This window comes from Lithobates pipiens, unplaced genomic scaffold (assembly GCF_037356315.1).
Source record: "Lithobates pipiens isolate NorthernLeopardFrog02 unplaced genomic scaffold, aLitPip1_a1.2 Scaffold_18, whole genome shotgun sequence".
In the NCBI taxonomy this organism is placed as follows: Eukaryota; Metazoa; Chordata; class Amphibia; order Anura; family Ranidae; genus Lithobates; species Lithobates pipiens.
This window is the reverse complement of record NW_027507758.1, coordinates 50,727,758-50,749,689: the sequence shown is the minus strand read 5'-3', so window position 1 is coordinate 50,749,689 and position 21,932 is coordinate 50,727,758. Positions and strand designations below refer to the sequence as shown.

Sequence of the window (21,932 nt, the reverse complement as noted above, 5' to 3'; positions counted from 1 at the left end):
TGCAGCTGGCTGGGGGGGCTCCTAGCGCCAGATTCACCACCCTGAGGCGTTCTGTGTCAGTTACTAGCCATGCCTGTAGTCCCCAGGAGGTTACCCAAGTGCAGAGTGAAGAGGCTGTGTCGGAAGTAGAAATGAGCACTGAAACGATCTGCAGAGCTTGCTCAAGCAGTCAGGGAATGGCCGCTCAGCGTCCTGTATACACAGGAACCACAGAAAACAGTGTGTGATAGCACATGGCATGCTGTCACTAGAGAGCTGCGGCGAAAAAAAAGAGCTCAGGCCTCAGAAAAATGGCCGCCAATTATCTGAATAGGAAAAACCTACAGAAAATGGCCGCTGAAGCTCACAAGGGGAACCCGCTTTGCCCTCATCCAAAATGGCCGCCACACAGCACCATGCGGTGAAAAGTGAAACCGACAGCACAGAACAGCACTAGCTCAAACACAGCAAAATATCCCCACAGGCACCTTTTTGGGACCCCCCACACCGGAACCAGGACCATAGCCAGCCACACAGACCCCATGCAGGTGAGAGACCCAGCGAGCCCCTGTACACACACCGCTCAGCAGACACATGCAGCCGCCGGGGGAGGGAAGATAGATAGGGACATGGGAGAGAAGAGGAGGTGAGGTGGCCCCTGAATCGACCTCCCAGGGAATGCTCAGCTGCTCAACCCCATCAAAGTAGGGAGAGCCGTACTTACCAGTCCTAAAGAGCTGGGAGACATTCCATTACAGACCCAGCCCGGTCATATGTATACCCCGGAGCATTGAAGCTCACCGATCACCTCTGGAGCTGAGGTATGTTGTGGCCTGCTAAGACGTAGCTGCGACCTGCACACGCTCAATGGCTGGACTGGGGGGACTACAAGGATAACTTAACCAGCCTGTCACCCAGCGGGCTGTTGATAGAAGATCACAGGATCATTCATCTTGCACAAAAGCATAAGTCCTGCAACAAAAAAACTGAACGAAGGGCCCGTAGGGTTCCTAGGTCATTCTCCTTCACTAGGAAAATTAAAACTGAAGCTGCTGTGGCAGCAGGGAGGGTTGTTAGCACAGGGTCCGCCCCCCTGGGCGGAACTGACAATTCTGTTTATCTTGTTACAATTTTGCCTAGTTTCTCCTAGTGGCAGGCTAACAAACCACTTTGTACAGAGAGGAGCTGTGTCGGTCAGTGAATATAAGAGAAAAAATACATTTAGTAACACTTTAATATTGGCTGATTACGTTTGATAGTATTTTGTGGCTTGAAAGCAATGGCACTGGATGGAGCAGGCACAATCAAACCTACAGACAAAAGATGGCACTGGATAGAGCAGCACAATCAAACCTACAAACAACAGGTGGCACTGGATGGAGCAGGCACAAGCCAACCTACAGAAAATGGATGGCACTGGATGAAGCAGGCACAATCCAAACTACAGAAAATGGATGGCACTGGATGAAGCAGGAACAATTCAATCTACAGAAAACATATTGCACTGAAAGGAGCAGGCACAATCCAACCTACAGAAAATATATGGCACTAGACGGAGCAAGCACAATCCAACCTACAGAAAATGGATGGCACTGGCTGGAGCAGGCACAATCAAACCTACAGACAACGGAGGACACTGGATGGAGCAGGCACAATCCAAACTACAGAAAATGGATGGCACTGGATGGAGCAGGCACAATCCAACCTACAGAAAACAGATGGCACTGGATGGAGCAGGTGCAATCCAACCTACAGTAAATGGATGGCACCAGATGGAGCAGGCACAATCCAACCTACATAAATGTATGGCACACTGGATGGAGAAGGCACAATCCAACCCACAGAAAACAGATGTCAATGGATGGAACAGGCACAATCCAATCAACAGACCATTTATATGAAATATTTTTCTATACACTTTGTATACGCTTGCATGCTCTGTCTGGATGAGCAAACATGTTTATGCCTGTGGAGGACAGGGGGAGTACTGCTGGACTTCTATGGAACTATCTTGTTTTGGAAAGGGGATTCAACTTTAGCTCCAAATGTCCACCAGGGGATTCTATAAGACTGTCTACTATCTGTTGTGACTATAATCTTCTGGAGTGAGTAAAGATTTACTTAGGCCCTCTGAAAAGAAACCCATGGTAGCTTACCATAACCAACCTATAACTAGAATGACCCTTCAAAAGGTCTTTTTTTACGTAAAATGTAACTGCAACTTTAATTCCAAAAGGAAAAAGTTTAAATGCACACTTTAGATATGAAAGAAAAATCCCCACTAACGTTGAATTCATGTCCATGTCCAACTCACAATTTCCTTGACCGACAAAGTGAATAGCAGCCTACAGGGAAATAACATTGGTCCGGGAAAAGAGACCTACAAATGTAACAAATTATTACAAGCGGGAACTCTGAATTTTTGGTTATTTTGCAGACAGGAGTGTGAACACATAACATTACACTACTGTTATTTAAGTAATGTATGTACTTTTTTTCGTTCGGTATAAAGCCCCAGAGAAATGAAGGTCTGTTTGCTTTATTCAATAAGTACAGAGAGGTACTCAGCTCCACATTTCGGGAGAGCATATAATTTCACACGTTTTAGTCATTACAATTTGTGCAATTTAACCTTCGCAGGGTTTATGGGATCAAACCGCAGTGTCACGGCCAGTGGGACGGCCAGATCCTCAGTTTCTGGCACATTTCAGCAGCAGATAAGAGCAATTCACAAGAGAGGAGGAAAATTCCTCTGCTTTCAATCAGCACCAGTCTTTTCTCAGAGACAGCTGGCTCTATGTAAAATACAGCATTCACCACAAAATAATCATCTGTCAAACCTCAGGCACCCCTCTACCTCTGCCATCTATCTTGAAGCATTGTCTTTTGTTACCACTTGAAGTTCTTGAGATCCTGCACCTAACTTTTCATCAAGCCCATTATAGAATGTGATCACCTACAGGCCCTATTCACTTCAAGAGCATGCAAAGAACCTGGATCCCCATAGAGTCTAATGTTATTTATACAGATAACAATATGATTTTTAAATATGACAATCATTTTATTGAAATAAAGTTATTTTTCATTAATCAACTGCACGAAATAGGCAATGCAATCATCCGTAATTGTCATCAAAATGAAATGAAAGGTATCAAATGTAAGCAAATGAAAGACAACTGAAATGGACAAACTCATGATTAACTGTGTCAGTCCGTGTATAACCAGAATTAAGTTTGTCATACGCTAGTAAATTTTTGAAAGAATGTTTGTACACAAATTCTCAGTATATTCAATGACTTGAAGAATGTCATTCAAAAAAAGGTCATCTTTTTGTTTGCTTTTAACGTTCGATTTCGAAATGAAGAGACTTTTCCCAATGAAAATGACACTATATCACCAAAAATATTGGGTAGCCTGCCTTTACTATTTTTAGTGTTGTTTTTGGGCGCTATTCAGACGATAGCGGGACATTTTTAACCCCCGCTAGTGGCCTAAAACCTCCGGCTAAGTGCAGTTGTAGCCCATTGATTTCAAGGGGCAGGGGTGCTTGAGTTCACCGCTCCTAATGCGCTCCAAAGAAGCTGCTGGCAGGACTTTTTCTGACGCCCTGCCAGCGCACAGCTCCAGTGTGAAAGCCTGAGTGAATGGAGCTGATGTTTCAGGGCGCTTTGCAGGCACTATTTTTAATGCTATAGCGCCTGAAAGCACCTCAGTGTGAAAGGGGTCTTACATGAACTTTAATGGCATCCCAGTCTTCGTTTGTAGGGTTCAATATTGAGTTTGCCCACCCTTTTCAGCTATAACAGCTTCAGCTCTTCTGGGAAGGCTGTCCACAAGGTTTAGGAGTGTGTCTATGGCTAGGTTTGACCATTCTTCCAGAAGCGCATTTGTAAGGTCAGGCACCGATGTGGACGAGAAGGCTTAGCTCGCCTACTCTCCGCTCTAATTCATCCCAAAAATGATTTAACTGGGTTGAGGTCAGAACTCTGTTCAGGCCAGTTAAGTTTTTCCACCCCAAACTCGCTCATCCATGTTTTTATGGACCTTGCTTTGTGCACTGATGCACAGTCATGTTGGAAAGAACCAAGAAGAGGCCATCTCCAAATTGTTCCCACAAAGTTGGGAATATGAAATTGTCCAAAATGTTCTTACTCTGCCAACACCTTAAGAATCCCCTTCACTGGAACTTAGGGGCCAAGCCCAACCCCTGAAAAACAACTCCACACTATAATCCCCCCTCTACAAAATGATTTGGACCAGTGCAGAAAGCAAGGTCCATAAAGACATGGATGACTTTGTTTTGGAGTTGAAGAATTTGACTGACTGACCAGCACAACACAACCTGACCTCAACCCGACAGAGCAGCTACAGGCATCTGCAGCTACAGGCATCATCCAAATATCTTTTTCGGCTGCATAAGAACAATCAAAGAGGCAGTTCAGCCGCTTGATCTTTCTTACAGGCAGCAGAAGAGGACGTCTCCCCCTCCTCTCGCCCGTGCAATCGGCGAGCCGGAGAAGGAATCCACTGGTGCCAGAATTTGTGCAAAGAGGTTTCCAAGGGACAGATGGTCCCTAGCAATCTATATGACCTTCGGAGCCCGACGGTAGTAAACATTGCCAGGGACTCGGCTGGAAGGGTCGAGATTGTTTTTTCGATCTCAGTTTTTCCTGCCTGAAGGAGAGATGTGGGGTCTTATAGAGACCACATCTCTCTATAAAGAGGATCTGTCACGCACTATTCCTATTACAAGGGATGTTTAAATTCCATGTAATAGGAATAAAAGTGATCAACATTTTTTTTTTTTAAAGGGAAAGTGTAAAAATTAAAAAAATATAATAAAAAGTAAAAAAAGTTATTTTTTAAAGTGCCCTCATCCCCGCCTGCTCGTACACAGAAGCGAACACATACGTATGTTGCGCCCACATATGTGAATGGCTTTGAAACCACACATGTGAAGTATCGCCACAAACGTTAGAGCGGAAGTAACAATTCTAGCAGTAGACCTCCTCTGTAACTCTAAACAGGTAACCTGTAAAAAAAATGTAAAACATCTCCTATGGAGATTTTTAAGTACCAAAGTTTGCCACCATTGCACAAGTGTATTTTAAAGCGTGTTAGGTATCTATTTATTCGGCGTAACATCATCTTTCACATTATACAAAATAAATTGGCCTAACTTTTTTTTTGTTTGTTTTAAATTCATGAATTATTGCTGTGCAAATAACGTGTGACATAAAAAGTTGCAACGGCCGCCATTTTATTCCCTAGGGCAGTGATGGCGAACCTTGGCACCCCAGATGTTTTGGAACTACATTTCCCATGATGCTCATGCACTCTGCAGTGTAGTTAAGAATCATGGGAAATGTAGTTCCAAAACATCTGGGGTGCCAAGGTTCGCCATCACTGCCCTAGGGTCTCTGCAAAAAAAAAAACATATATAATGTTTGGGGGTTCCGAGTAATTTTCTAGAAAAAATATATATTTTTACATGTAGGAGCGAAGTGTCAGAATAAGCCCAGATGGAAAGTGGTTAAAGTTCATGTGTGTGTAAAGGCAGATGTCCCAATGCTATTGGTAATATAGTGTACATAAACTGTTCGAAACCAGTTTGTTTCAGGAAGATTTTCCATCCTGCTCCTTCAATTTTTTTTTAATCACTGCAGTTGAAAATGCAACTATATTTTATGAAAAAATACTCTAAACAGATTGCCATTTTTTTTTTTTTTTTTAAAGAGTGCCTGTCAGAAACTTGACAGCTTATAAAATACAGAGCAAACTACATTGCGACCAATTAGAATCACCTGCACTTGTCAATTTACTGTTAGGTGAGGTATGAATGGTTGCTATGAGCTACTGAACTTTATGCGTTACACTCAATAAATGTGTTCACAGAAAAGATTCAATTTATAGAAATTTTCATTTTCCCGAGAATGCATTTGTGTTCCATTTTAGATGCAAAATATCAAATAATTCTTAAACAGTGGGACCATCATTATAACCAATACAAAACCCCACCGCAGATCCCGATTGATGCTATGTCTGTGCTGTTGTATTTAAAGTAAATACACAGGAAAGCCAAAATGTAGCAGTTTATGTGGTCTCCAGAGCTGGCCCAAGTTTTTGTAACCCTGAACTGTTTAAGATCACTAAACGAAAGCAGGAAAATTAAAAGCAGAGCTACAAGTTTAACCAATTATTATGTGGTCTATAAATCTGCAGTGACCTTTTGCTCTAGTCTGTTTGGTTCAAGAAGTAGGGGAGGGGTACCTAATAAAACAGAGATATGCTGTAACTTTGACTAAATGTCAGATAGCTTCTTTTTTTTATTCTCTACCTAGTAGTTCTATGCCTTTTTTTTTTTTTTTTTTTTTGAGTCTTGGTAACTTTCCTGAAATAGGAAGGCCTGATTTTCTTAGGCTTTATAGACATATGTACTAAAAGAAGAAGCCCAAAACTTCCCTTAGAAATACATGAGCTATTCTGTTAGCAACAAGGATTTTCTTTTGTTGCTCACCATAAAATCTTAAGATTTGTTGGAAGACAAAAGTCTGGAACAGCAGACACTATGGTTTGCTTTACATGGGGATAGATTGCCACTTACATGGGGTTTGGACACCATGCAAATCAAAAAGGAACCTGCTCCCTCTAGTAGTTATACCCCCACACTCAAGAGCCCCATTATAGCAAGCAGTAAAAACAACCTGAAATGTAAAATCCTCCTTCTACCATAAATCAACTAACCATTGGAACAGAGCAACCAAAAAGGTCAAACAAACAAGATTCCTCTTAATCCAACACTGGGGGGAGTAATGGCTACAAACCACTCGAGGCATACCTCAGAGAAGTCATAAAAATGTCTATGCCACGGTTTGTGAATAAAGGACCATGGCCGAAACGTGTTATGACGACTAAAGCCTGCTAACAGCTTTCCATCTGCTCTACCACTGTATCTGCGTTCCATGCCTCGTTGTGTTGAGTCGGCCTGACATTGCTCTTTGTTGGTGACGTCACATCCAGTGCACCACCTGACTACACCTGCTACACCATCTGGCAGTTTAGGCTGCATTCACACCTGAGCATTTTCATCTTGTAAAAAGCTCATCTCAAAAGTTCAAAGACGCCCAACCAGCAAAATCCCATTCATTTTAATGGCCCCTGTTCACATATGAGTGTTGTGTCGTCTGAAGCAAAACGCCTGAAGCTCAAAAAAGTACATGAGCTTCTTTTTGGGGAGATTACAAGCATTTGCCTGTTTTTAACATTGGTGACCTTTTGACCTGTACAAAATTGCGGTAAAATGTGCGACTTTCTGCCTGGAAACGAAATGCTCAGGTGTGAATGCAGCCTTTGAGTCCTCTGTCTGGTCCATTGGGGGCCTCTCCACATTTCAGTGTGCTTCACCTTTTCTACATTTTGTTATGTTACAGCCTTATTCCAAAATGGATTAAATCCATTATTTTCCACAAAATTTGAAAAAAAAATACCCCAGAATGACAACGTGAAAGAAGTTTATTTGAAATCTTTGCAAATGTATTAAATATTAAAAAAAAACAAAAATAGATCACATGTACTTAAGTATTCACAGCCTTTGCCATGACACTCAAGATTGAGCTCAGGTGCATCCTGTTTCCACAGATCATCCTTGAGATGTTTCTACAACTTGTAAAAACATCCACCTGAGTCCACCCGTGGTAAATTCTGTTGACTGGACATGATTTGGAAAGGCACACACCTGTCTATATAAAGGTCCAACAGTTACCAGTGCATGTCAGAGCACAAACCGAGCCATTAAGTCCAAGGAATTGTCTGTAGATCTCCGAGACAGGATTGTACCGAGGCCCAGATCTGGGGAAGGGTACAGAAAAATGTCTGCAGCATTGAAGGTCCCAATGAGCACAGTGGCCTCCATCATCCGTAAATGGAATAAGTTTGGAACCACAAGGACTCTTCCTAGAGCGGGCCACCTGGCCAAATTGAGCGATCGGGCGAGAAAGGCCTTAGTCAGGGAGGTGACCAAGAATCCAATGGTCACTCTGACAGAGCTCCACCGTTTCTCTGTGCAGAGAGGAGAACCTTCCAGAAGAACAAGCATCTCTGCAGCACTCCACCAATCAGGCCTGTATGGTAGAGTGGCCAGATTGAAGACACTCCTCACTAAAAGGCACATGACAGCCCCCCCTCGGAGTTTGCCAAAAGGCACCTGAAGGACTCTCAGACCATGAGAAACAAAATTCTCTGGTCTGATGAAACAAAGATTGAACTCTTTGGCCTGAATGGCAAGCATCATGTCTGGAGAAAACCAGGCACCACTCATCTGGCCAATATCATCCTTACAGGGAACCATGGTGGTTGCAGCATCATGCTGTGGGGATGTTTCTCTTTTTTTTTGTTCTTTTTTTCAGGCAAAGACAGATGAAGGAGCACGCATGCTCCGAACGTGAGCGCTGTAGCCACGCCCCTCGATCTCAAGAGGCTGACGTTCACCACCTGCTGATGTGCTCATTGTAGGGCACAAACACCCCGAAGCGACGGACGCCACTGGAAGCGACCGGGGTCTGATTCCCTACTACAGCCCAGCAAGACACAACGGATGATGTGAGTGCACATGTTTTAAATTATAAATAAAGCCATGTTTTAATAGACATACTACTCTCAGAGCGGCGATGCTCTACCTCTCTTTTCTCCTATGTTACAGAGTCTCTTCTGCTCTCTGGTGCCGGATGCCACTCACAACATTCACCAGAGCTTATTAACATAAGTCTGAACTGTAAAAACTGTTCTAAATTGCCACACAACCCCCCCCCCCCAGCCTTTTCTCATCCCCATGATTGTTCACTAGCAGCTCCCACCAGCGCGCCATCCTCCTCCTTTTTACTGCATCTTTGATGAAAACCTGCTCCAGAGCGCTCTGGACCTCAGACTGGAGTGAAGGTTCATCTTCCAACAGGCCAATGACCCTAAGCACACAGCCAAGATAACAAAGGAGTGACTACTCTGGACAACTCTGTAAATGTCCTTGAGTGGCCCAGCCAGAGCCCAGACTTGAACATCTCTGGAGAAATCTGAAAATGGCTGTGCACCGACGCTCCCCATCTAACCTTATGGAGCTCGAGAGGTCCTATAAAGAAAAATGGGAGTAACTGCCCAAAAATAGGTGTGCCAAGCTTGTAGCATCATACTCAAAAGACTTGAGTCTGTAATTTGTAGAATTCGAAGAAAAATAGTGAATTTAATCCATTTTGGAATAAGGCTGTAACACAACAGAATGTGGAAAAAGTGAAGCTCTGTGAATACTTTCTGCATGCACTGTACCTCCCGAAGCCTGACGGGAATACTACCAGGACGTTGCTATTCATAGTTGTTACTGCTCACTTCCACCATCACAGGAGTGAGCTCTTTCTCCGATTTAAACTCCCTCACATAGTCTTTCTCTCCCCTGATGCAGTAGGTCTGAGCTCGGCATTTGAGAGCTCACTCCTGTGATGGTGGAGGTGAGCAGTAATGACTAGGCCTCACTCAGCAACGCCCTGGGAGTATTCAAATCAGGGTTTAGGACAGGGATATGCAATTAGCGGACCTCCAGCTGTTGCAAAACTACAAGTCCCATCATGCCTCTGCCTCTGGGTGTCATGTTTGTGGCTGTCAGAGTCTTGCTGTGCCTCATGGGATTTGTAGTTCTGCAACAGCTGGAGGTCCACTAATTGCATATCCTAGGTTTAGGAGGTATGGTATGTAAATGGCCTACACCTATAGGGGGCATTATTCAACTTTAGTCAGAGCTGCACAGTTGCTTTTATCTACAGACACCCCTTATCTGCATAGGCAGTTTTTGGTAAATATGAACTCCTTATTTTAGAATCCAGGTCCCCTTTAACACAAACTGCAGACACACTTGTGAATCTGTTGATACACCAGTTGTATATTGATCACGTGCTTGTAGTAGAGACATTTTTTCTTTCATACATATGACTAACTCTGTTATGACACGTTTTTCCATAAACACAGCAGCCTAACGTTCTTGGAGGTATACACCATGCTTAGCAATCACCTTACTGTGCCACCCCCACAACCACCAACATTAGGAAAATTCCTGCGGACAGCTGGATTCAGTGTGCACACTTGGTGGCTGCGGGATGAAAAATCTGCTTACCACAGGTGTAAAAATACATGCCATTAGGTAAGCAAATTCTCATTCCATGTTTACATCGCTTACAACACCATGGCATGCACTAAAATATTTAAAGGGCCACTCTATTAAACACGCTACATACAAAACAACATACTCTACAAAACACCATTCCGCCCACGGACATCAAAGATGAAGCACTATTCTTCCCACTAATACCAACAATAAGGCACTATGCCTGCCATTGACAGCAATGACGGGGCACTATTTCTTCCATTGACACCAACAAATGGGCAGTATTCTTTATCCAATGACACCGACGATGAGACACTATCCCTTCCAGTGGCACAATTGTTGGGGTACTAATCCTCTCACTGATACCAATGATGAGGCATCATTGCTTCCACTGACAACAATAGGCCACAATTCCTTAGCGCTGAGCAAACTGTTGGCGCTATATAAAACCTGTATAATAATAATAATAATAATAATTTCTTACACTGATACCAACAATAGGGCACTAATCCTCCTCCTACTATACTGTGGTATGGATTTTTATTTTTTTTTGACTCCCCTGACCACCAAGCCTGAAGCATTTTCTACTTCCACTGACCATATTGGGCCACGGGTCCTTCTAAAGTGTGAATGACCGTAAATTAGCTATTTGTTTAAAATGTTTGGAGACCCTGATTTAGAGTTTCAATTAAAGGTTTAGTACAACATTAAAATAATAATAATACAGGATTTTTATAGCGCCTACAGTTGGTGCAGCACTTTACAATATAAGGGACACAGTACAGTTACAATATAAATCAATACTAGGTGGTTAGGAGGGCCTGGCCTTGTGAGAGCTTACAATCTATAAGGGACAGGTGAGTGGTACACAAGGTAATAACTGTGGGGGATGAGCTGATGGGAAAATTAAAATTTCAGTTGTGAGATGGAGGTGGGATAGGCTTCACTGAAGAGATGAGTTTTCAGGGCTCATCTGAAGGTGGACAGAGTAGGAGATAGCGGGACGGATTGGGGGTAGGGAGTTCCAGAGGATGGTAGAAGCTCTGAAGAAGTCCTGGAGACAAACATGGGAGGAGGAACAGGAGGTCTTGGGAGGATTTGCATGTTTTGGGTGATACACTGAGACAAGACTGCTGATGTAGCTGGGGGCAGAGTTGTAAATGTCTGTGTACGTTGTTGTTAGTTTTTTTAATTTTATTTGTTGGGTAATCAGAAGCCAGTGGAGGGATTGGCAGAGAGGGGTGGGAGACACTGAGTGGTTAGTAAGGTGACTGAGTCTGGTGGCAAAATTCATAATTGACTAAAAGGGGAATAACCTGTGTAGAGGTAAGCTTATTAGGAGGCAGTTGCAATAGTCAAGGAATGTTTGTTAGGTAAAAAACAAAAAAAGTGAGACAACTGAGGAGGAAAAAGGGACAAGAAAACTCTCCCTACAAATGAAGGGCACTTGGGAGTTATGAATGTGTAAAGACTTCATGCACACTAGACGTTTGCCCAGCTCCTCTAAACGCCCTTCAAAGTGAATTTTTTTTTTTTTTACGCCCAGTGTGCATAAGGTATACACATAAATGTCTATAAATGTAAGTGCAGCATAGTGGCTTAGCACTTCCACCTGGCAGTACTAGGGTCATCGGTTCGAATCCCAAGCAAGGCACTACCTGCACAGAGTTAGCCTGTTCTCCCTGCGTAACCAAAGACATGCTGATAGGTTAATTGGCTCCTGTCTAAAGTGGCCCTAGTATGTGCATGTATGATTGTTAGTTAGGGACCTTAGATTGTAAGCTCCTTGAGGACAGGGACTGATGTGAATGTACAATAGACACTCAACGCCCACTTTATTAGGTACAGCTTGGTAACGCTAACTGAGCATCAGAATGGGGAAGAAAGGGGATGTAGGTGACTGAATGTGGTTGTTGGTGCCAGATGGGCTGGTCTGAGCATTTCAAAAACTGCTGATCTACTGGGATTTTCATGCACATCCATCTCTGGGGTTTACAAAGAATGGTCAAAAAAGAGAATATATCCAGTGAGCGGAAGTTGTGTGGAGGAAAATGCCTTGTTGATGTCAGAGAAGAAAGGGCAGACTGGTTTGAGATGATAGAAAGGCAACAGTAACTCAAAGAGCCACTCGTTACCAAGGTATGTAAAATACCATCTCTGAACGCACAACACATCGAAGCTTGAAGCAGATGAGCCAAAGCAACCAAAGACCACAACGGGTGGCCACTCCTGTCAGTTAAGAACAGGAAACTATAATTGGCACAGGCTCATCAAAATTGGACAATAGAAGATTGGAAAAGCGTTGCCTTGTCTGGTGAGTCTTGATTTCAGCTGCAACATTCAGATGGTAGAGGCAGAATTTGGTGTAAACAACAGCTGTTCAGGCTGGTGGTGGTGTAATGGTGTGAGGGATATTTTCTTGACACACCTTGGGCCACTTAGTGCCAATTGAGCATTGTTTAACACCACGGCCTACCTGAATTTTGTTGATGACCATGTCCATTCCTTTATGACTACAGTGTACCCATCTTCTAGTGGCTCCTTCCAGCAGGATAATGCACCATGTCACAAAGCTCAAATCATCTCACCACTGGTTTCTTGAACATGACAATGAGGTCACTGGACTCCAATGGCCTCCACAGTCACCAGATCTCATCCAATAGAGCACATTTGGGATGTGGTGGAATGGGAGAGTCACATCATGGATGTACAGCTAACAAATCTGCAGCAACTGCATGATGCTTTCATGTCAATATTGACAAAAAAATCTGAGGGATGTCTCCAACAGCTTGCTGAATCTATGCCACAAAGAATTAGGGCAGTTCTGAAGGCAAAATGGGTTCCAACCTGGTATTAGCAAGATGTACCTAATAAAGTGGCGAATGTATATCTAAAGCATTGCGTACAATTTTCTGAGCTATATAAAAACATGTAATAAATATGTAAGGTACATTATTTCAAACACAAAGTAAAATAATAAAACATATTCATGTACAATTACAGCAATAATAACCTGCCGTTTTCTCAATAGCTGTGGTAAGCCCTGGGCACAGCCATCTTTACCGATAACATCATACTTGTAGGCTGGCACTATGCCAGGTATGCCCTGAGACTTTCCCTAACCCTAGGTCACAACAGCTGCTGACCATACTGGCACATAGAAGCCAAGGGAAGAATTACAAAAAATTGAGATCTCAAAGTAATAGTTAAAAATGGAAAGTTTGTATTTATCAACCATTAAGTGTTTTGAGTTTTTTTAGTCTAAATGTAGAATCTCGATAAACATGAAAGCATTTCTAGCTGTGCAGAAAACATTCCAGCCTCTTCATGTTATTAATTGTATTCACAAAGTTCAATCCCTTTCAAAACATTACACTTTGTTAAAGCTGAACTCCTGGGGAAAAAAAAAAAAAGGATTTACCCATGCAGTGGGTCCCCTTCCCACTGTAAGGGTTCACTTTTCATTTTGTCTAAGGCCCCTTTCACACGGGATGGATCCGTTTTGACGGACTCCGCTAGCTCAGCTGGGATCTCTCCGTTGAACCCCGCTGAGCAGGCAGATGACAGGTCCGTCTCCACTCACTGTACAGAGACGGACCCGGCAGAGCCCCGCTCTGCTCTATGGGGAGATCGGATGAAAACGGACCAGCTGTCCATTTACATCTGATGCGATCCACTGGACGGATGACAAACTAATTCGCCATACATCTGTTTTTAGCAGCTCTTGTTGGATCGGATGGCAGGTGTCAGGGGACACACATATATACTGACACCCGCCTCCCCATAGAAGTCAATGGGTGGCCCGATCGGATACGCCTGAAAAACAGACAGGTGGACTGATCGTGTGAAAGGGGCCTAAGAGATGAAAAACCAGGTGATACTTTATATTTAAGATCCATACAAAGTACAGGCCGGCAGCTTCTCCATAAAAGATATTTATTTGAGCATTACAGCAATAACATCGTCCAAAAATACTGACGCGTTTCAGCCTTAGGCCTTCATCAAAAGCATAAAAATATGACATTAAAAAAAAAGTATATATAAGGGATCTTTTGTGAGCTTAATTAGCCAGAGCACCGACTACTCTACATATTAACTATACTATATAGCAGTAGAGCTTGGGTGAGTTTTTCTCTTGATAGGGTACACTTACCCTATATTCCTTGCTCCCATAGGCTTCCTTCTCTTCTCGAGATCAGTCCCCCAAAGCCCCTTTCCTTCAGTGTCCAAAAAATCGCAGCTGACTGACATTACCCCGTATATAGCAGGTCCAGCAGTCCTGCATTGTAAGGGGGGACTCCAAGGGCCCATCCCCATTCTGCAGTGTCAGACAGCAGAGAAGAGCGAGGAATAAGGCAAGTATATCACCTTATTCATCACCTCTATGCAAAACAAGCAGTTAACTCTTGAGATGATTGAAGGAAAGAAAATTGCCTAATGCATGGTCTACCCAAGTCAATTTCAGCTGTTTTGGTAATAGCAAAGGAAGCCTTCATACTCCTCTCTATAAAAGAAGCAACATACAGAAGACTTTCTATATCAAGCCTAATATATCATCCTAACAAACTGATAGGAAGCCCATGAACTGATCACAGCCCCCAAGCACAAGGTCCAATTAACAAATTTCAGACCGTACCATTTTGCTGGCTTAAGACCAGACCACTTTGTGCTTTTTACTAGTAATGGTCGACGATCATCAATTTTTATTCTGACTGCGACATTATGGCGGACACATCAGACATTTTTGAGACCATTGTCATTTATACAGCAATCAGTGCTATACAAAAGCACTGATTCCTGTGTAAATGACACTGGCAGTGAAGGGGTTAACCAGGGGGTGGCAGTGTAGGGGTTAAGTGTGTCCTAGGGGCATGAAACTAACTGTGGGGGGCGTGGCTGTGTGTTAGTGAACACTGATCTCTGCTCCAATCACAGGGAGCAGAGATCAGTGTCACTAGTTGCTAGGCAGAACGGGGAGATGCTGTTTACTTTCACAGCTCCCCATTCAGCCTCCCATGAGACAATCGCGGGTATCCCCGCGGCGATCGAGTCCGCGGGACCCGCGACCAGACTCACGGGGGTATACTATGAGCCTGTAGTGTATTTATGTTTTGTGCTGCCTTAGGCCTGACTAAACTTGTGCACACCCCCCCCCCCCAATTTAAATATGAACCACCCCTCCCTGTCAAGGCAACACCCCTTGCTGTTTAAGACCCGCCCTGACATTTTCGAGTGGGGACACTAGTTCTGAGGGGCTGGGGGCAATAGATTCCCTTAATTTGCATAGATTTCTTCTCACTTCCTGTTTGGCTAGGAAGTGAAGGGAAATCTCTGTAATGGGACAGGGATGGTAAAAAAAAATAAACTGACAGGGGCTATAACCCTCCCTTATTCTCTCCAAAATGGGGGGGAAAAGTGCTGCCTATATACATTTTCATCCCATTCCTGCCCAGACCAATTTTCAGCTTTCATCGCTGTTACACATTGAATGACAATTGGCGGTCCTGCAACACTGTACCCATATGAATTTTTTTCCCCCACAAATAGAGCTTTCTTTTAGTGGTATTTGATCACCTCTGCGGTTTTCATTTTTTGCGCTATAAACAAAAAGAGCGTCAATTTTGAAAAAAAAAAAACACAATATTTTTTACTTTTTGCTATAATAAATATCCCATTAAAAAATATATATATTTCTTCCTCAGTTTAGGTGGATATGTATTTTTCTACATATTTTTAGTATAAAAAAAAAAAATTGCATTAAGCATATTTCGATTGTTTTGCGCAAAATTTATAACGTCTACAGAATAGGGGATAAATTTATGGCATTTTTATTGTTATTGTTTTTTTTTACTAGTAATGGCATCTGTGATTTTTATTGTGACTGTGACATTGCGGCGGACACTTTTGACACTATTTTGGGATCATTCACATTTATACAGCGATCAGAGCTATACAAATACAATGATTACTGTGTAAATGTGACTGGCAGGGAAGGGTTTAACACTAGGGGGTGATCAAGGGGTTAATTGTGTTTCCTAGGGAGTGATTCTAACTGTAGGGAGCGGGGACTCACAAGGGGAGGAGACTGATCAGTGTTCCCCTGTACTGGAAACACACCATCGGTCTCCTCTCCATTGACAGGACGTGCATGTGTGTGTTCACACACACAGATCCACCCTGCCCCCCTACAAAGTGCTGCCCTAGGCCAGGATACAGCGTTGCTATGAGCCTTGTTGGAAATATCAGCTCATGCTTCCTATCACAGACTGCGGAGCTTACAAAAGTGTAGGATTCACTTATCAATCTAATATCACCTTTTTTTGTCACTTAACTCTCAGATCTGGTGCAACAAAACACAATCATTATTTGTTTAAAAGGATATTTTTTTTATTTTATTGCACCAGGTCTGTCTCTTGAGAGTGGCAAGAAGGATTGATGTGTAATGAAGTTCTTTGCTGAACTACACCCTCCAGAAATACCTAACAACTCCAAGCACCAGTGGCGGCTAGTGTTTTATTTTTGGGGGGGGTGGGGGGGGTCAAACAAACCTTAGCCCTCCACAGTACTCCCCGCCCTTACCCCTCCATGGTCCCTCCCCACCCCCTACACTCAACCCCTGCGGGGCTTCCTAGGCTTCTCCTCCTGGCCAACCCAATCTGCCTCCTGTTCTAATTGGCCAGAAGCAGAAGTCAAAAGACAATAGCAAATATTGATTTGCTAGTGTCACAACTGAGTGGGTTTGGGGCATAGTGCTCTGCGCCCCAAGCCCAACCTTTTTCAAGCCAATTAGAGCCTCAGGCTCTAATCATGTGCTTTAAAAAAAAAAACTGAATCCTATGAGCACGTCTGCATGCATCCTCGCATGAAAACTAGGGGGGGTGGCGCTCCTGCACCTCTTATGGACCTGCCGCTCCTGCTAAGCACGGAATTGATTAACTCATGTTATTGTCCTAAATAGACAACAGTCAAACCTGTGGTGCTTTATAGCATAACTCCAACCTAAATGAAATGTATTCTTTAAAGTTTTGGTTAGAATGGGAAAGAGTTAGAACTTTTGTCAGGATTTTATTTTTATTTATTATGGAGGTTCGCACTCACTTTTTTCCCATGGGACACTAGGGCAAAAGATAAAGGGGTGCCGCTAAAACAGTAAGACACATAACCTTCCTTTCCATGATTATCATACTATTGCTCTTGTGTAATGTACATTGCCTTTCCTCAGTTGTTATGTACAACCATGTCTTACTCTTTTTTTTTTTTTTTCCAATAGTTAAAAAAAAAAAAAAAAAAAAAGACGCACTAAGACTATTTTGTGGTTGATTTACTAAAGGCAAATAGACTATACACTCTGCAAGAGCAGTTGCTCCAGAGCTTAGTAAATAAGGGGAAGCTCTGCTGACTTACATCATCGAATTATGAGCAAGCAAAAAATGCTGGTTTTACTTTATTTTGCACCTTGCGCATGATTGGGTATTCTTTGCTAAGTGAACTTTTACCTCATTTACGAAGTTCTGGAGCAACAGCACTCTGTAAACTGCACAGTCTATTTGCCTTTCTTAAATCAACCCCATAGTGTAAATGTCTATCTTTCTGATCCTTCATCCTTCTATCCCTCTGGGACAGGAAGTGAACATAAATCTGCCTAATTGGTACAAAGGCAGCAATAAAAATTTGATTTTTTTTATTCTTTCTACACTCCCAAAAAATATTTATGAATTAGACAAATTAATTTAAAACGTGCTGCAGTAGGAGGCTGAATAGGGATCAAGTTGAAGTATGAATAGCGTTTAAAGTGTAACTCCACTTTTGTTGAGAAAAAAAAAAAATCATTCCCCCCGGGTGATCTATGCAAGCAAGGATTACAACAACCTTTGTTGCAGATTCCTACTTATTGTAATTCTGAAGAAATCCTTGTGTGTTTGTCTGTGCCTCTGTACTGAGTAGGTCTAATGGGAGTGGTTTCATAATTAACTGTCAGCTGTGGCAGCTGCTGGGCACCAACGAGGAAAGCTGCTGGGCCTGCATCCCTTTAGATGTGTTTCTATTGGGTTTTCTCACCTAAAATTACATTTTTGTTGCAAGGAAAGCCTGAAAATTGACTTGCATCTTATGCAGACGTCTGAGAAAACTGGTGAGCCAATCACACAAGCAGGATACAATGTTTCTGGGAAGTGATCAGTACACACTCTGTGTACAGAACAACTTCAGGTAGCCATATTGCATTGCATTTATAGAAAATTACAGTGCCTGCAGATTGAAAAAGAAAGGTAATTTTTTATAACATTCAATTACATTATGACTTGTATAGCAATTATACACACTATATTATTTTTTTCTTTATTTGCTTCCCCTCCCCCCCCCCCCCCACAAAAGTGGAGTTACCCTTTAAAGTAGAGCTTAATAACATTTTGTGTCAAGGAGGGCTGAAAATAGAGAGGGCAGAAGCAAGGATGACCCCAATGGCTGCTGGCATGAGAAATAGGTCAGACAATTGAGGAAGTGACAGTGATTGAAAACGTTACAATACAAAGAGCACGAGACACGGAAAAGGTAAACAGAGCAGTTTTAGTGGTGGGACATTAAAGCTAAGTGAGGGCTAACAAATGTAATAATCAAAGAGTGCATTTTTTTTTAAGCACAGATCACTATATTAATGTCACTGGTCCCTAAAAAGTGTCACTTAGTGTCTGATTTGTCTGCCACAATGTCACAGTCCTACTAAAAATCGCTGATCATCGCCCTTACTAGTAAAAATAAATAAATAAAAAATTTCATAAATCTATAGCATAGTTTGTAGATGCTTTAACTTGCGCAAACCAATCAAAATACACTTATTGGGATTTGTGTTGCCAAAATGATGTAACAGAATACATATTGGCCTAAATTGATGAATACATTAGATTTTTTACATTTTTATTGGGTGTGTTTTATAGCAGAAACTAAAAAACTAAAAAATAAATTGAGGAAGAATTGTTTTTTTTTTTTTTTTAAAGGGATATTTAGTATAGCAAAAAGTAAAAAATATAGTTTTTTTTTCAAAATTTCGCTCTTTTTTTGTTTATAGCGCAAAAAATAAAAAAACGCAGAGGTGATCAAACACCACCAAAAGAAAGCTCTATTTTTGGGGAAAAAAAGGACAAATTGTATTTGGCTACAGTGTTGCATGGCAGCACAATTGTCAGTTAACTAGATGCTGACCGCCGGCTGTCAAATGACGGCCAGGCGGCGCACCTATTGTGGCGGGAGGACGTCATATGACGGCCTCCCGTTTAAACAGGGAATGCGCGCGATCGTGCGCGCGCATCCCTGTTTCTTCGGTGGTGGCGTGTCACGGAGACACCGCTCGTCACCGAAGGGGGTGAACAGCCATTGGTTATGGCTGTTTACCACGTGATCGGCCGTGATGAAGTCACGGCCGATCACAGATGGTCACACCCCGACTGTGCACGGCGCATGCGCGCGATCGTGAGCGCGCTGCGCGTGCACGTCGGTGGCGGCATGTTCCCCGGGAACACTGCTCGTCACCGACGCTGGTAAACAGCCATTGGCCGGCTGTTTACCCACATGATCGGCTGTGATCCTTTCACAGCCGATCACTAAAATGTAAACAAACCGCGGTAACGTGATGTTACCGAGTTCTCCTCCTCACACACCGATCGTGTGTGAGGAGGAGATTGCGGTAACATCTCGTTACCGCCTACAGTGTACACCAATCATACTGATTGCCCCCCCCCAATAAAGAGGACCTGTCACCGCCCCTCATAGTACCTGTCAATCACAGTCCATCAGAGTACCCGAGTACCTGTCCCAGCCCATCAGAGTACCCGAGTACCTGTCCCAGCCCATCAGAGTACCCGAGTACCTGTCCCAGCCCATCTGAGTACCCGAGTGCCTGTCCCAGCCCATCAGAGTACCCAAGTACCTGTCACGGCCCATCAGAGTACCCAAGTACCTGTCACGGCCCATCAGAGTACCCAAGTACCTGTCACGGCCCATCAGAGTACCCAAGTACCTGTCACGGCCCATCAGGGTACCCGAGTACCTGTCACGGTCCATCAGGGTACCCGAGTACCTGTCACGGTCCATCAGGGTACCCGAGTACCTGTCACGGTCCATCAGGGTACCCGAGTACCTGTCACGGTCCATCAGGGTACCCGAGTACCTGTCACGGTCCATCAGGGTACCCGAGTACCTGTCACGGTCCATCAGGGTACCCAAGTACCTGTCACGGTCCATCAAGGTACCCAAGTACCTGTCACGGTCCATCAGGGTACCCGAGTACCTGTCACGGTCCATCAGGGTACCCGAGTACCTGTCACGGTCCATCAGGGTACCCGAGTACCTGTCACTGTCCATCAGGGTACCCGAGTACCTGTCACAGTCCATCAGGGTACCCGAGTACCTGTCACAGTCCATCAGGGTACCCGAGTACCTGTCACAGTCCATTAGAGTACCGAGTACCTGTCACAGTCCATCAGGGTACCCGGGTATCTGTCACGGTCCATCAGAGTACCCGAGTACCTGTCACGGTTCATCTGAGTACCTGTCACAGCCCATCTGAGTACCCGAGTACCTGTCACAGCCCATCTGAGTACCCAAGTACCTGTCACAGCCCATCTGAGTACCTGAGAACCTGTTCCAGTCCATCTGAGTACCCGAGTAACTGCCCCAGTCCATCTGAGTACCCGAGTACCTGTCACAGTTCATCTGAGTACCTGAGTACCTGTCACAGTTCATTTTAGTACCCAAGTACCTGTCACAGTCCATATGAGTACCTGTCACCGCCCTTCAGAGTACCCAAATACCAGTCACCAAGCCATCAGAGTACCTGTCACCAGGCCATTAGAGTACCCGAGTACCTGTCACCAGACCATTAGAGTACCCGAGTACCTGTCACCAGGCCATCAGAGTACCCGAGTACCTGTCACCAGGCCATCAGAGTACCCGAGTACCTGTCACCAGGCCATCAGAGTACCCGGGTACCAATCTCCAGCTCATCAGAGTACCAGAGTACCTATTTGCAGCCCATGTCTCATAGAATATACGTTGGGGTGTTTGCTTTCCAAAATGGGGTCATTTTGTGGGTAATTGCACTGTCCTGGTGGTCCAGGACCTTCAAAAGTGTGATGGGTAGGAATGAAATGAGATGTGTCATTTATGCTCCTAGAACGCCTGAACGTACTACTTCAATGTTCGGCCTCTCTATGTGGCCAGGCTGTGTAAAAGTCCTACACATGTGGTATCGCCATACTCGGGAGGAGTAGCAGAATGTGTTTTGGGGGGTAATTTTTGCTATATACGTGCTATGTGTTAGAAATATCTTATAAATTGACACTTTTGTGTAAAAAAAAAAAATGCGTTTTAATTTTTTCCACATATTCCAAAAACTTCTGGAAAAAAAATTAACCATTCAAAAGACTCATTATGCCTCACAGATTATACGTTGGGATGTTTGCTTTCCAAAATGGGGTCATTTTATGGGCAATTCCATTGTCCTGGTACTCCAGGGCCTTTAAAAATGTAATAGGTGGTTGAGAAATGAGATGCATCATTTTTGCTCGTAGAACGTCTGAAGGTACTACATCAATGTTGGTGCTCTGTATGTGGCCAGGCTGTGTAAAAGTCTCCCACATGTGGTATCGCCGTACTCGGGAAGAGTAGCAGAATGTATTTTGGGGTGAAATGTGTTGTATGCATATGCTGTGTGTGAGAAATAACCTGATAATATGACAATTTTGTAAAAAAAATAATAATAAAAAAAAATCTTCATTTTGCAAAGAATTGTGGGAAAAAATGACAACTTAAAAAA

General features: G+C 43.4%; 1 protein-coding gene across 2 annotated transcripts in view; it reads right to left on the bottom strand.

The window, feature by feature from the left end:
• The window catches only part of THADA (THADA armadillo repeat containing), a 930,763-nt gene that overhangs the window by 539,566 nt on the left and 369,265 nt on the right, over positions 1-21,932 (bottom strand). The window lies entirely within an intron of this gene.